Here is a 17,457-nt window from a genome sequence, read left to right on the forward strand (position 1 = left end):
TTTTCTGTAATTTTCTCATGGTGGTCCATCCTATCGCTATTCTGTGTTTGATTGTTTTGAGTTCATCTATTGTTTTTGTTAGTTTTGATTCAAGGTATATGTAGTTGTGTACTTGTTCTATTTACTTTCCGTTTAGGGTGGCTGAGATGGTAGTTCTGTTCCTCCCTATTTTCATCACTTTTGTCTTTTGTATATTTATTGTCATGTCATATGTTTTACAGGTTTCGTTTAGCCTGTTGATCAACTTTTGTAGTTCATTTTGGGTTCTTGCAAGAAGGACGAGAACGTCTGCATATTTGATATTATTTATGTTTAAACCATTGACATTGATTCGAGGCTCATTGTCTATTGCCTTCTTTACAACTTCTAGATATATGTTGAATAGGCATGGGGAAAATGGGCATCCTTGCATTACTCCTTTTTGGATCTCTATGGGTTCTGTTGTGAGTGTGTCCTTTTTTAATTATTGCATTTATCTTAGAGTAATATTTTATCAGAAACTGTATGATATATTTGTCTATTGCTTTTTCTAGTAGAATTTTAAGAAGGATTTCTCTGTTGATGTTATCGAAAGCTTATTTAAAGTCCACAAAACAACAATATAGTTCTTTATGGTCTTCCCAGCTGAGCTCTGTTAGTTGGTGCAGTGTGAAAATTTGGTCTATTGTTGAATAGTTTCCTCGGAAACCAGCTTGTTCTATGCCTATCATTTCTTCATAGGTGGTTTTTAATTTATTTTGTATAATTCTTATGAATATTTTATAGGTGTGAGGGAGTAAATTGATTGGCCTCTAAGTTCTGCAGTCTCTTTTGTCTCCTTTCTTGCATATTGAGATGATCTTTCCAGTTCTCCAGTCATCTGGGATCTCTGCTGTTTGTAGTATTTCATTGAATAGGGTTGTTAAATACTCTATGCTGCCTCCATATGACCACAGTTCAGTAGGGATACTATCAATGCCTGGTGCTTTATTGTTTTTCATCTGTTTTATTGCGTATCTAACTTGTAAAATTTTTGGGTGATCATTATTTTCTTCTATTGTTGGCATTGTAGTTTTGTTTCCTTGGTGGAAGATAGTCTTAAAATGGTTTGACCAGATTTTTCTTATATATTCAATATTCCCTGTTTCAGTCATCTTGTTTATCATTGTTACTGCTTTTGCTGAGAATTCCTTCGTAATTTCTCTTGTAGTATCATGGAAGACTTTTAGGTTGTTTTGTTGGTATGCTTCTTGGCATTTCTTAGCTTTTTCTTCTAACCATTTTTCTTTGGCTTTTTTGCATAGGTTATCAACTTTATTTTTAGTGCTCTGTATTTTTGTCTATTCTCTTCATTGTTTTGTTGGTTTACAAGTATCTTAGCCTCTATTTTCTTTTATGTGGCAGCTATGGTTATCCACTGTTTGTTTATTTTGGGTTTGGGACCTAGAGTGTCTTTTGCAATTGATAACACTGTTTCTTTTCCTTCTTCCCAGTATTTTCCGCTGTTCTGGAAGATGGAGGGTTTTAATTTCAAGCACATCTGTTCTAAAAATCAACTTCTGCTTGAGCTATCTTTTAGTTTTGATAGGTTGATATTTTCTTCTTTTCTGATTTGTTTTTCCTGTTGAATTTTATCTTCACTTTGGCAGTTCATATTTCACGGTCAGTGTCGAAATCAAATCATCTTAATGTTCGTACGTAAATTTACTGATCTTTTCCATTGTTTGTTTATGGTGATATAGTCTATGCAGTTCTTTATATTACCATCTGGGGATGTTCATGTATATTTATTATTAGGGCGTTGATAGAACGATGTGTTTGCAATCATTAGATCTTTTGCTTTACAGAAGTGCAGTAATTGTTCTCTGTCGTTAAGCTTTCCGTATCCAAATTTCCCCATCACATCTTTTTTGTCTGCTGTGAACTGTCCTATTTTAGCATTAAAATCTCCCATCACTATCATGAGTTCTCTATTTTTGGGATTATCTATTTCCTGTTGTAGTTCTTCATAGAAATTTTCTATTTCTTCCTCTGAATGGTTACTGTCTGGTGCATATATTTCGATTATTTTAATTGTTTGATCTTTTGCTTGAAGTTTGGTTGCGATTATTCTAGGAGACACTGGTTTTATTGCAATTACTGAGTGTGTAAGTTTCTTTTCAATTAATAATGCAACTCCTCTGTGTATGTTATCTTTTCTTCCTGAGAAGTACAGTCTTCCTTCTGGTAAATCCATGAATCCATCTCCGCACCAATGTGTCTGTGGATATACCTAAAATACTCCATTTCAGTCTTTTTAAATTTTCTTGGACTAATTGCAATTTTCCAAGTCGGTATAATGATCTTATGTTGAGGGTGTCTGCATGTTTCACATCCTTGGCTGACCACATTGCTGATTTCTCACCTACTCTATGTGGTCTTCGAGTAGGCGTGTCGGTTATCCCGTACGCAGTAGCACTATTTTGGTTTGTAGACTTTCTCCTGCTCATGAAAGTTACTGGCATAATAATGTAGCCAGCTTGCCATGCCTCTGCTACATCCTTTGGTCCACGGCTCTTTATTCTTTATTCAGATCAACCCATTTGGGTTCCGCCACCCGGGGGGACGCACCTGGTAGGAGTGTGGTCTCCGCCAAATGTATGAATTAGAATTAGTAAATTATTAATAATATTATTATTATTTGACACCTCCAGGTAGTCCAAAGACTCATCGAGGGAGAGTGTGCCAACAGTATCGAACAATCACCTTCCAACTACTAACCGCGCTCAAGCTTGCTTAACTTTTTGCGTGAACCATTAGTAGCAGAGGCTCTACCAACCTTTGTTACTAGCACATAACCAATCGTTCATAGACCCATGGTTCCCAACAGAGTATTAAATTCCTGTATCTTCGGATCTATACTTATTAGTTCGTTATGCACATTGGAGAGTTCACTTAAGAGAAAATTAATGAAATAGATTTCTTTGTTATGGAGAGAGTTTTTGTTCACATGATTTCTTCCTCGACGAAACTTGCAGTTTCGTAACAGCTGTAACGAGTTTCAATAAATTCAAGACTATACCTTAAAGTTATCCCTGCTCTATATAATAATCTAATTTAACCTCAATCAGTTAATGGCAAATTTTATTGACACAACAAGAAGAATTTTCTGCCATTAATTGTAATATTACAGCAGATTCGTGAAAGCTTTAACGTTCCTTTTACGTTTTTACCAAGTGGTAGAAACAAGGTTTTCTCATGAAGTATATTCCTGAATGGTCGGCTTGTATATATTTATATAAGAGACGACTTTATCGCAATTATCTCAGCATAACATAATGCACAACATTCTAGGTAAGTATTTTGGGGAGTGAACTTCCACCTTTATGCCATCGTCTGAACAAGCGCTATGTTGTCAGAGCATATTCAACGATCATGACATGAGTGAAAAAGTTTTCCACATGTCATAAATCTTTAGGTAGCGAGGATTGAGAAACCTACAGTGCATTGTTATTAGTACGTTGGTGGATATAGTGCTAAATAACATGTATTAGTGTACAAAATATGAAATTTACAAACGTCACTTCATCTGAAATATTTAGAGTGACGGCTTTCCATCGGGTGATGATATCTGTTCAAACTCAAAGAAATTCACTGTACACTCTCAGCAAACCAAACCATAAAACTGAAATCAAAATTTAAATATGAAATTAGGTAGATGCAATTCACATGACTGATAGCTGAGGCTTCATTTACATTATTAGAAGAATAACTTCGACAGTTGTATTTAGCTTATGCATGTGCTATGTATTTTCAAGTAACCGACCTTGAATATTATTCGAAAGAAGTCACGATCCAAAACTTTATTGACCTTACCGCGATTGACTTATTGCAATATAGAGATATAATGCTATTAGATAATCCTTGGTATATACACTGGTTGCAAAGACGTCAACGGACTCCATAATGTAAGGAACGAATAGAGATGGCTCCCAAATTAATAAGAAATAGGACCTCCTTTCGTTGTGATGATTGCAGCAATCCTACGAGGAATACTTTCCACAACCGTAGCGATCGGAGGGAATTTTAGACCATTCTTACTGTAAACATGTAATGATGTCCTGGATTGTTGTGGGGCATACTTCGCTTCTTCATCCGATGTTCCAATTCATCCCACAGTTTTTCAATATTGTGGGGTTCACGAGTTTGTTGAGACAAATGAATTGTGTTGGCATTCATCTCCACATACCACCCAGTTATAACAGCAGCCTACTGACAAGGTGAATTACCATATTTGCCGGCGTATAACACGCACCCCCTTTTTTGTACATATTTTTACGAAAAAAAAAACTCGATCACTGAATATTATAATGAATTTACAGTATTTCAAATATAAAGTAATAAGTAAGTCTACTTTCAACAAATATCTAATCTAACTAGGAAAGAGTATCCACCTTTTAATCTTCTTCGTCAAAACTCAGAAATTCATCTCCAGCGCTAAATAGGAAATAGGACCTCCTATTTCCAAAACCTGAGTCCTCATACAACAAGTTGTCCTCTGTTCAATCCAGTGCATTACTAATGCCACACTTCTTAAACGATTTAACCATTCTCTCAGTTTTCACAGCATCCCATGAAGCTTTGACCCACTCACAAACTTACGAAATGTTAGGCTTTTTCCTGATGGCGTAACCTCAAAATCTGAAGACTGCATCCAGCTGTTCCGCTTCTCCTTCATAAATCCCTTAAATGGTTTATTAATGGAGACATCTAAAGGTGGTAGCTGAGCTGGTTAAACCTCATGGAATTACAGCTAACTGAGTTTTCAGTTTCTTTCGTTTATTTTTAACATCTTCTGTTCTGTGAGAACGAAACTGATCCCATGCTAGCAGGGCAGGCTTCTTCAACCGGGCGCCTACACCGAATTTTATCTATCCATAACTTCATTCCCCACTCATCCATCCAGCCTATTGCGTGAACATGTACAAACACTCTTTTAAGCAGTTTTTCTTTGGGTAGCGTCTTCCTTTTAAAAATCAATAGTGACGGCAATTTTGTCCCATCAGCACAGCAGCATAAAACAACTGTGTGGTGAGTTTTTTGGTGCCCAAAGTTTTAACAGTAACACTTTTTGTGCCCTTGGAATCTACAGTTTTGTTTGAGGGCACATCAGAAGTCAACTAACCTCGTCTATGTTTCCTATTTGCACAAGTTCGAAATTTTCTCGTTTCCTTGCGTTAATGACGAATCGATGAAATTCAATAATTTTTTCTTCATATTCAGCTGGCATCTTTTGTGATATTTTTGTTCTAGTCCTCATACATAGCTGATTTCTCTTCACGAATCTTGAGCACTATGATGTTAATCCACTAAAGTTGGCAATCTCTCTGTGAGTGGCTATCACTTTTGCTTGGTGAATAATCATTTTTGTAGACACTGAAAGTCCAGCTTTTCTGTAGTCTAAAATCCAAGTATTCAGTTCTGCCTCAAGTTCTAGCCATTTTGCAGTTTCACTCCATAGGTTATGTTTACTGTGAGTTGCTTTTTTTATATCCTCTTCCTGATTCCTACTGCATCGAATTTTACACACCCACACGTTTCCCATCAAGGTATCTGAATGTGCGCAAATCAACAGATGTAAATAGTTGCTGCCAAAATTCAGTGTATCATTTAAGATAAAACAACTACTCAGAGAGAAACAGATTTTTAAATTAACCCTGATAATACTGTACATATAGTACATATAGTAAATATTTTACTATATTTACATGCTGTACATATAGTAAAATATAAACTGTAGTTACCATATTATGCCTCTTAGACAAGCAATGGAGTTATTTTTCCAATTGATTAAATGTCTATGATGTTTCCAGTGCCGGATTAAACCCTGTGGAAGCCTCTATGTAGTTCGAAATGTCGGAACCCCTCCCCTCGCAAATTATCTCGTAATACATTTTTAATTTTATCAACCAGTAATTTTAATAAACCAATTTTATTACACAAAACAAACATAAACAATTATTAATGCTATTAAACAAATAAACATGTTATTAACTGATGTCTATGGTTTATGTACTTTAAGTTGTTAATTGGTACATTACATTAATACAGTATTCTCTCTATAGAGAATACTGTCAAGTTTTCGTTTCTTTGAGTTGGTTCATTTTTTTTTATATTTTGGAAACAATTTAAGAAAGCTTGATTGTAATTTTCTTTCAAGATCAAATTAATATTATTTTGATCCGTTGTCGTTAAGCAACATAGGCCGGTGCCTACTCTGCCTACTTGGTAATCCGGCACTGGATGTCTCATGTTTTGAGAGACCAGTTGGCTCTGGTGGTTTCAAAATTCGGGCTTTATTGAGACGGGTGCCCATAATAAGCCCTATATCGAACTTGAAAAGATCCTTTGTTTATTCCATTGCGATCAACACTATTGATTATTACTTCGGGACGAGCAGCATTTTACATTAGTTGCCTAGGGCGCGTTGTGACGAAGTGTTTTGCATATATGCTGCGTAAGTGATGTTTGCTCACATTTGTATAAAGCTTTCTAGTTCAGCGTCTGGCAAGTGCACAAATCTCTTGTAGTTAGGAAATGCCAAACGAATTTAGCATCATGTAATTTGCAAAGACAGTTTGGTGGATTCGATCCCCTTAGCGAACTCTCTTCAACAGAATGCAATAGGTAAGAAATTAGGATCGGACTTCACCACTCCCTGAAATTCGTATTTCGGTTTACTGTTTCACCATTTTTCATTGCATTGAAATAACAAGAACAATTTCTTTTTACACATTAACTAACTTTAAAGAAATGAAGTGCCAATACGGCTTTCATGTTACATAGAAGAGCTAGCCATCCTCCTATCTGGACCAAAATCTTATACATTCATTATTATTTCCGAGGATTCCATCTTTCTTTAGGAATACCATTCTGGTACACCTTTACCTATTATTCTATTTCAGCCATGAGTAGAAGTTCAATAATCTGTTTGCATGTTATCTTTTATCCTATGTTGTTTAATACCAGAGAATGGACTGAAAATTTGCTTTTCAGGATTTGAACCTCATGGTAGTTTAATTAGTACTTGGACCTAAAATAAAAATAAATAAATATTACTGTTAATGATCCCACCACGAATCACTTGAAATTCTCGATTTCCATCTTGTTCTCTCGTCTTGCCAAACTTCCTTTCCTCATCCTCAGGTATAGATGATTTACAGCATTTTACCACCGTGCTGCGAACAAGATTTTCACCAGAAAATACACATATTACGTATGCTGCGTGTACTCCCAGCTTTCAGCACAGGAAATTATACTACATAGTATGTCGTCACCTGCACTGGGAAATCTGAATATCCATACACCTGTGACAGTTACAGGAACCTAATTTTGATGGCTAACATTACTCAAAACTGCACATTCGTCCGTGAAACTTGACAATCGTCCCAGAGGTTTTCAGGTCCTGTTTAATTCTGTCTATCCATCTAACTCTGGGCCACCTTTTGGATCTTTTACCTTCCATCGTATTCAGGGCTTTAGATGGTAGTCTTTCTCTTCCCAATCTGGTCACGTGGCCAAACCATTGCAGTCTTCTTTCTTGGATTTTGTCTATGATTGTTATTTCTTGTTTTAGTCATTTCTTTATGTCCTCGATACTCCAAGTAATCTTCTTAGTCAACTCACTTCACATTAATAAAATTTCATAATTTTTATTATGTGAAGTTTTCTGCCTGCGCTAGATTCTTACCATCAATTTCAATTTTCAGATCGGTGCTTCTTTTTCCTATTTGCATAATTTTATTTTGTCTAAATTTATGTTTAATCCAAATTTTATACACTCCTCCTTTATTTTATCAGAAATTGTAGATTTTCTTCTGTGATGGCAAGTAATGCAATGTCGTCTGCAAATTTTAAATTTGTTACATTTTTCCCATAATTCTGGAGTCTTCATTGTTTAAGGCCTTACCTGGTTGCTTCTTCCAGCGTAAGATTGATCAGGTCTGGTGACAAATTACATCCCGATCTTACTCCACTCTCTGCGTGGAACGAGTTGATTAAAGTGTCCTCCATTCATACTGCACTTTCAGATTTCTCATACAGATTCTTTATTATTCTACTTGTTTTGTTGGGAATTCCATATTCTTCAATAGTTTTCTTCTACGGATTGAATCAAATGCCTGACGAAAGTCTATAAAATTTATGTAGCAACTTTGGTTGTACTCTAGTGGCTTTTCCATTAGCTGTACTAAGGTGAATAGTTGATCAATTGTGCTTCGTCCTAGTCTAAAAGTTTCTTGTTCTTCTCCTAGTGCTAGTTCTATATATGGCTTAATTTGTTTTTGGAATACTTTCGTAAAAACCCTACTTGGAATACTGAGAAGGCTAATGTCTCTGTAATTATCACATTCTGTTTTATCTCCTTTTTTGTATATAGAAGTTATAACTGATTTGGTCCAATCAGTAGGCACTGCTTCATTTTGGCAGATCCTTTCAAATAATGTTTTTAATGATTCCAAAAGTTGTTCCTTTCCCTTTTAAGAATTCTGCGTGTATTTGATCAATACCAGGTGCTTTCCTAGTTTTAAGTTTTTCTATGCAGTGTGCTATTATTTCTTTAGTAAAGATATTTGTTTCCTCTTCCATTTCAGTGTCTGAAATCATATCCTGGTAGCTGTTTTTATTATATAAATCTCTAAAGTATTCTTCCCATCTGGCCATTCTTTTTGTTTTACTTTCAATTAGTTATCCCTCTTTGTTTTTGATCATTATCATTTTTATTGTCTGCGTGTTACTAATTTGGTCTATTTGTTTATATAATCCATGAAGGTTATTTTCTTTTGATAGTTTCTCTGCCATTTTGCATTTTTCTTCTAATCAGTAATTCTTGTATCTTTTAACTAGTTTTCTAATTTCTCTGGTTAATCTATTATATTCATTTCTGTTATAGTTCTGTTTTAGTTTCATGCTTTTCCTTTGATCGCTTAACCTTTTTACTTTCTCTTTCTGTGTAACCCATTGTATTTTCTGCTGATTTTAATATTATTTCCTTTAATTTGCACCAATGTTCTTCGATGTTTATATTCTTGGCAGTTCCTTCAGGTTTTTATCTAGTTCTAGTTGATATTTTCTTAGAATATTGTTGTCTTGTAGTTTTTTTATATTCAGTCTCCTTTTGACTCTAAAAGTGCTTTCAGATTTTAACTTTATTCTTAGGTTAGCTAATACTAGCTTATGGTCTGATCCACAATCTGAAAAAAGGATCTGCAATTTAGGATACTGGATTTCCATCTTTGGTTTACAATAATATAGTCTATCATATTCTTGGTTTGTCTGTCTGGTGATATCCATGTCCATTTTCTTTGGGGTTTTGGTTGTTTAAAGAGTTTGAGCAGAAGTTTAACAGTCTTTCGCCAAGTTCATTGCTTTCTCCATACCCGAACTTTCCGATTACTCTTGGCCAAGTAACCCACTCTTTGCCTACTTTTGCATTTAAGTCCCCGATTATGAGATCTTCACTTGATGTCTGCTGTACTGTTTTTTGAAAATCTATATAGAACTCCTCAATGTCTTCTTCTTCTGATGATGTCGAAGTTGGTGAGTATACGTGAATGATAGTCAGTGATCCAATTGATGTTTTAAATCTTGCTTTAATTATCCTAGATGAGATAGGATAGTAAGACAATTGAGTTTGAGACTTTGGTTTTAATATAATTGGTGTTTGTTGTCCTCCCTGCATGAAGTTAAGATTTTGTACTGTCCATGGTGGAATTCTCCTTTTCCAGTCCATCTGGTTTCGCAGGGTCCAATGACTTCCCATCGTTAGTTGTCCAATTCATGCAGTAGTATTTCCAATGCTCCTTCCTGGTGAATAGTTCTTACATTCCATGTTCCCATTCTTGTTATGTTTTTTTCATGTCTACTAGGTAATGTTTTGTTCCAATAGCATATTTTTCACCTTCACTATCTTGGTTTCCTAATAGTGGGCACGACCCTTGTTTGACCAGGTGATGGTTGTGCTGGCATGTATCTTTAGGTTGGGTAGAGTTCATTCGGTTTCAATGGTTAAGTTTCGTCAAGTGTCAACCACCACTCCTTGACCTGAATTCAGCCCATCCTAACATGGAGTACAGATGCTGTTTGCAGCCGATTCACTGTATACAGTTGCTGCTTGAGATCGCCATATCTGGCTACCTCACTTAGTCTAGTCTGTGGCTTGACACAGTTTACAATAGCTTCTTGGAGCCATAAGTGAGAATTGGGTGTCCAGTGAGAACCAATTCATCTGAACCACAATTATGTGCGACCGTCCAAGTGGAGAGGTATTATTTCCCCTTGACACCCCATACACCCATATGTTTTGTTACAACCAATCAAAGGGGCATCCCAGTGCCGACCAGTCATCGTATTTTAGGAAGATTCCCACAAAGTCAACACCACCTGTGTTTATTGAGGTGGACCCTCAAATCCCACTTAATGAGACTACACCAATGCCATGCTGGAATTTTGCCAAGACAAACTGAAACAGCTTTTCATCAGATCTAAATAAAAATGTGCCCTAAATTTTACCACAACCTTATAGCTACCGAAAATTTGTGAAAATAGTAATTTCTACAGCCAAAAAACACATTCCCCGAAGTTGCTGGGAAAGAATACATAACTGGCTGGAGCAAAACCAGTGAAGCACTTTATAACGACTTTCTGAATAGCGAACATGTGGATGTTGCAGATAATCTTATTGACATCTTAAATGAAGCTAGAAAGAACAAATGGATTGACACCATCAAAAGGCTGAACTTTAAACATTCAAGCAGGAAGGCATGGAGCCTCCTCAAAAAGTTGGGTGGTAATTCTCATCCCCAAATGCAAAAGCTGCTGTTAGTGCTAACTATTGCCAATCAGATACAGAATCTGTCCAGAGCCAAATCAGAAAGAACACACACTAAAATAATTAGGAAGGAATTGACCAGACTTAAAGGAGCTTGTTGTGAAGCCACCAATCTATCAAATCCATTCACCAAAGAACTTCTTGCTGCACTACAGGGAGTGAAATTTGTTAAAGTGCCTGGATTTGATAATATTCACCCTGAATTTTTAAAAAACTATGGAGACCAAATACAGTGGATTGGCTGAAAAAATTCTTTTCTAATATTCTACACAGCGGTAGATTACCAACTGAATTTAAAAAATCAAAGATAATAGCCATCCTGAAAACACATTATTATAACCAAAGCAGACAAAGGGAAAGCAACTGTGTTGATGGATTCAACAGAATATGAAAGCAAAATGGACATACTTTTACAAAATCAGTCAACATACCAAATTATAGCTCAAGAACCCACCAACTTGCAAAGAAACAAAGTGGGCAAATTATTGAAAAAAAAAAGTCATTTCCCAGTCTAAAGAAACAGTTAACAAACTGAAGCCCTTCCACGTTAAAACACCAAGGATATATGGAGCACCGAAAATTCACAAACAAGATGAGTTTGGTCTTATTCCCCAAGTAAATAAGAAAGCTGCACACCTACCATTGTTGGTGCGAAGCCTATTTAGGAAAGTTCATATTTTTCGAGGTAGGGTGAACCCTGATGGAGGGCTATTTGGGTTAAAGACAGTCTGCCAGATTACCGGGGCTTTGGCAGTCCATTCTGTGTGCCATGCTATTGTTGCATAATACCCCCCCAGTGACAAGTTATTGTGCTGTTATAATAGGCAGGTGTATTCCTATGTCCTATTGTGGATAGAATAAACAGTCCCACATAAACTTGCTAAACATTTAGCTGAACTACTATCCGAGTGGATAGTAGTTCACTCTCACAATCAATTTTCCCTCCTCTGTTAAAAATTCAGTCCACCTAAAAAAGTATTTTAGCAAACCACGCCTTAAAAAGTTCAAACATAATGGTGGGTTTTGATGTCACCTCACTATTAACAAATGTACCATTAATTGAAACCCTTGATTTACTAAAGTTGCACTTTCTGCCAGATATATTTGAACTATTTCAGTTCACAGTGCATGCAGGTTGTTTTATATGAAAAGGGAAAAATATATAGTTAGATGGGACAACAATGGACTCCTCCCCTTAGCCAATTTCTACATAGAACACTTGGAAAAGCTAGTTATCGACACATCCACTCTCAAACCAGTACTTGGCCACGTGGTCCAGACACATGGGATACATTCTTAGCATATTTAAATAGCCAACACCCAAAAATCCACTTTGCAATGGAACTGGAAACTAATGACTGTCTGCCCTACCTGGATACACTAATCACACGTCTTACAGATGGTTCCTTATCCTTTCCGATTTATAAAAAACGCACACACATAAGGGAGATATTTGCACAAACAATCACACCATCACCCATCTCAACAGTATGGCATCCTAAAAACACAAACCTACAGAGCCAGAGCGATTTGGTCCAATGACAATGCTCTCTCACTGCTGAACTCACATCAAACCTTCTTGGCCAATTGCTATAATCCTTGTAGGACAGAAAAAATACTAAATGGTCCCTAGAAATCCTTGCCATTGCCTACCACACAAGACCACAGCAAAACTGTTACTATCCCATACATTCAAGGCACCTGAAAAGATATCTAAAGTGCTCAATAAATATCAGCCATGCACCATATTTAAACCTTATGTCAAATTGGCAACTCTCATCCGTTCACCCAAGGACAGAATCTCTTCTTTATCACGTCCAAGAGTTTATGAAGTAATCTGTTCGTGTGATCGAGCTTTCTATGGACAGACAGGAAGAACTGTTGACATCTGCCTTGGTGAATATAAAAAATACATCTGGCACTGTCGTTATGCTATGTTCGACAACCGACCATGCCTTTGATACCCCTGCACGCAGGATCAATTGGAGTAAAAGTACTACACAGAAGTCAGAAAGATTGTTTCTGGAATCAACAGAAGTCTTGAAATACTCCAAACTTCAACAAGTATGGCTATATAAATTTACCAAAAATTTGGAAGACAGTCATCTTAAGATCTAATTAACACCTGCTTTCTTGGTGTGTTTTTTTTTAATAGATGGCACCTATTAGGACTTTAGTCTTTGTGTTGTCCGTTACAGTTGTTTAAACTTGTTGTTTCACGTACTGTGACAAACTATTTCTGTGCTCTGAAGATGCTTTATATAATGCCAACGAAATATCAGCAAATTAGTTAATAAATAATTATTATTTTCTTATCAGTCTGTGTTCTCATTGATACCATAAGAAATAACTTAACACGTACAATGAACATATAAGCCTTTCCACGCGAAAAACTAATATGCTAGTTATGTTATACAGGTATAAGAGGTGTCGGTTTATAAACTTCAAAATTTTCTATTACTAATCACATAAACGTCTTTCATTCATTTTAAATATCAAGAATAATTTGACACATATTTTCTCTGAATCCCATCACCTAATCAGAGGGAATGTTACAAGTAGGGAACGAATAGCTGGTCGGTTGAATGGCACTTTGTGTATAGTTCATTCGTCCATTACTAATAACTCCCACCTCCACTTCATGCTCCTCGGCATATTATTATTATTATTCCTTCCTGGTAGCGAGAAGGTAGGCATACGAACGGTCGCACGGTGATATCGCTGCTCCAGTTTTTATAGTTTTAAAGTGGTTCCAACTCCTGTTTTAAGTTGAAAGTGCTCCCAAGTAACCCTACTTATCACGCCGAAGACAGTGATATAAAATTCAACGAGATCGGCTAAGAAGAAACCAAATTTTGAAGTGTTGAAAAGGAAACAGACAGGACCGTGGTCAACAACCAGCGAAGAACAAAGGACGTCGCCATCTTTATAATCACGCCTCACTGCCTAAGGGAAGAAAGGTGAGTCATGAGGTGTATCAAATGCCTGGAGGAGATATCGTCCAACGGAAATAATATAACTTGTACGAAATGCAGTAGGATTCTACACTTAAAATGTGCCGGCTTTTCTGAAACAACCGGGCAACATAAATATGAACCCGATGTAACACGTGAGGAATGGAAGTGTGTAATCTGCATGAGGAACAAAGAAACGCATGTAAGGCAGCCACCTACGATGCAGCCGATTATACCTGAGGCAAAATCAGATGACTAACTGAACAGACAAAAAAACGCAGGTGAGTCCTATAATTTAAACTCTTTAAGTATACTAATAGAAAACGGTCTAGTGACTATAAAAGCCAGCTTAGTAGATCTTGTGCAAGAACTCTTTAAGACACAGAACGAACAAATAATAAAAAAACTAGCGAATATGAAGATTTAGTAAAACATAATAATTTAGCAGTAATAGAAGTGTTGCAAACGGTAAAAGACATTAAAATGAGCATTAACGCACTAAAAGACAGGCAACACAATTTGATGAAAGAGACATCCGAACTCCGTCAAGAACTTCATTCTCTAAAACTATAATACGAACGTTTAAATCAGCAAAAACATAAAAAAGATCTTGTCATAAACGGTCTTCCTGAAACTGCACCTACAGAAAACCTCAGAGACATGGTTTTAAAATTAGGCCATGTAATTGATATCCCCCTACAGCTTAATGACATTCAGACCATAAATCGGATTCCTAAGAAGAGCAAAAACCAAGGCTTGCCACGACCTGCACCAGTCATAATTCATCTTAAGAGCAAGTCCACAAGAGACAATCTCATAAAAGCCAGCAGGCAGAAAAAACCAGTTGCCAAGGACTTGAACGCACAGCAAGACAGTACACCAATCTTCCTATCCGAATATTTAACACCATTCAACCAGAATCTGTTGTACCAAACAAGAAAAGCAAAAATGGAAAAAAATTACCAATTTTTGTGGACCAGAGATGCCAAGATATTCATAAGGAAGTCACAAACTTCAAAGCCGATACAAATTAAAAGCACAGAAGACATAGAAAGGCTGCCACTGTGAAGAAAAAAAGCCTCCTAAATAGTTCAAAAAGAAGCCCACAATAAAAAAGAACGTGAACCATCAAGACAGATGCAATAACACAGGATATATCGGTAATTTCACTTTGATCCAACCTTTCAGATCATTCATTTGACCTCCCAAAGATCTGCCTACTTCCAACACAGCAACCAAATCAATAACAAATATATGTATATATATAACCAGTATCACCCTGAGGTAAGCTAATTACAAAGCTTCGAGAGTGCAGTTGAGTTACATCCCAGTAGTAGTATTTATCTAACATTATTCACTTAACACTCTGTAATGAATTCTAGTAGTAAACAGAAAATGTGATAGTAATACTTCAGTTATATATTTAAGTTTAAAATTATATATTTAATTTTGCAATTTAAATTAAAAAAAATTATTATTATGTAAACTGCAACATAAGTAATATTGTTTAACTTGTGAGTCATTCATAATAAACATGATTACTATGATTATTATTAATGGTAATAATACACACTTTTTACTCTTGTGTCAATGAAAAATTCTGCAAATGATAATGATATTAAAGGTAATTATAATTCTTCCTGAACCATTTTGCAAGAAAAAGATGCATTGTTGCCTAAATATTAGTATATTCATGTAATTATTTGAGAGATTAAAAAAAAATATTATTATTATTATTATTATTATTATTCCTTCCTGGTAGTGAGAAGGAATCAAAAATGAATGCCATTTTTTTCGGTAGTGTTGAAGTATCAAATGATGTGGTGAAGAATTACGACAACAAACAAGTAAATAAATAAAAATAAAAATGCAACGCTTATTTTTTCTTTAAAAAAATGGATTTTGGATAAAAGAGACGACATCGCCTGAAATCGAACTACCACAGTAGCGCCACCTAGGAAAAATAAACAAATAAATAAAAACGAATTGCAGGAATCATCGCGGAAATCTTCATTTCTTTTCTGTGTGAAATTTCTGAGATTTTCCTGTGAAATGCTCAGAACAATACTTTATTATAATTATTATTGACTCAGTCAAAACAAGATATCATAAACAAAAATTTGACTGGTGATACTAACAATTCAGATTCTACCCAAGAATCTAAGCATAGTCTGTCAGGGGTAGCATCATAAAATATGGACTGTTCCAAGTAATGCTGTTTTTTGTAGGTTATATGGGGTCACTTCATTGACCTTTAATTGCTGTAAATAGTTGGATAGCTTCTTTGGAATTGCACCAAGAGCACGGATAACTCTTCAGATGACTTTGGTGTGTTCAAACCACAGCCGGCCAACTTTGATTGCCAGATCTCGATATTTAGTAATTTTTTCCAGTTCTTTGTTGTTAATGTTGCTATCACTGGGTACTGGATATCAGTAATCCAAACCTGTCGATGTTCGATAATTGTGATGTCAGGCCTATTGTGTTCCAAATGCCGATCAGTTTGTATTCTAAAGTCCCAGAGAATTTTTGTTGTTTCGTTTTCTGATACCGTCTATTTTATGCTGCCACCAGTTATCAGAAGTAGGAAAGCCATATTTTTTGCATACATGAATAGTATGGGAGGCACTAATTATCAGATCAAGATAAGATAAGGAATTGTGATGTCATTGTGTGGTAAGATGATTGATGTCATTGTGTGTGATGCTGTATATGACGACATGAGATTGGGATGTTTGGAATTTCCCTGGGGGAAGATGTCATTGACGTCACATCTTGTGTTTTGGTTTGCATATGGCATTGTGGGTGATGGTTAGAGATAAGTATTTGTGTCGTGATAGGTGGGACACTATGAACCAAATAGGCGTAGGGTGAATGGGGGAAGCAACGTCAGTGTTATGGATATGTGTTTTTATGAGATGTAGATAAGTGTATGGTGTACATTTAAGATTGTGGGTGATGGATAGAGATATGATAGAGTATGGAATGTTTGGAATTCCTCTTGGGGCCCCCATCTGTCAGTGACATCCTGTGTCACTGAAATCTTGTATGTTTGGTTCGCTAAGCTATTGTGGGTGTGGTTAGAGATAACGAATCGTGACGTTATGAGTTTGGAATTTTCTGGGGAACATATGTGTCAGTGACATCACGTAGTGCGTTTTTGTTTGTATATGGGACTGTGCGTGATGGTTAGAGATAAGATATCTTGGAATTTCGGGGCCCCCATCTCGTCATGTGTTTTCGCTTGTATATAGTTGGCAGTACGAATTTGCGAATATACGTTTGTGGTATTTCATTCCTGTTATTTAATATCGGAATTTTTAGTTGAGACTCAAGAGATGGCGGCAGCATTTAGACATTTTCTGAATAATCAATTATAGACTATGATTGCTGTCTCCCCCCTCGAAACACGTACACACACACACACACACGTTTTTCTTGTCAATAGATGAATATGTGAAATTTTAGTTTACCATCAAGAGATGGCGGCAACATTTGGACATTTTTTGAATAATTAATTATATCATTGCTGTCCCTTCAAACACACTTTTTTTCCATTGCCCAAACACCTTTTAATCATATATTAGTAACTTAGACATGAAAAGTCGCTAATGTATCCATGATGATACTCTCTAAAGCAGCGCTTCCCAAACTGTG

Source organism: Typopeltis vanoorti, chromosome 18 (genome assembly GCF_054136105.1).
Source record: "Typopeltis vanoorti isolate ZY-2024b chromosome 18, IOZ_Tvanoo_1.0, whole genome shotgun sequence".
In the NCBI taxonomy this organism is placed as follows: Eukaryota; Metazoa; Arthropoda; class Arachnida; order Uropygi; family Thelyphonidae; genus Typopeltis; species Typopeltis vanoorti.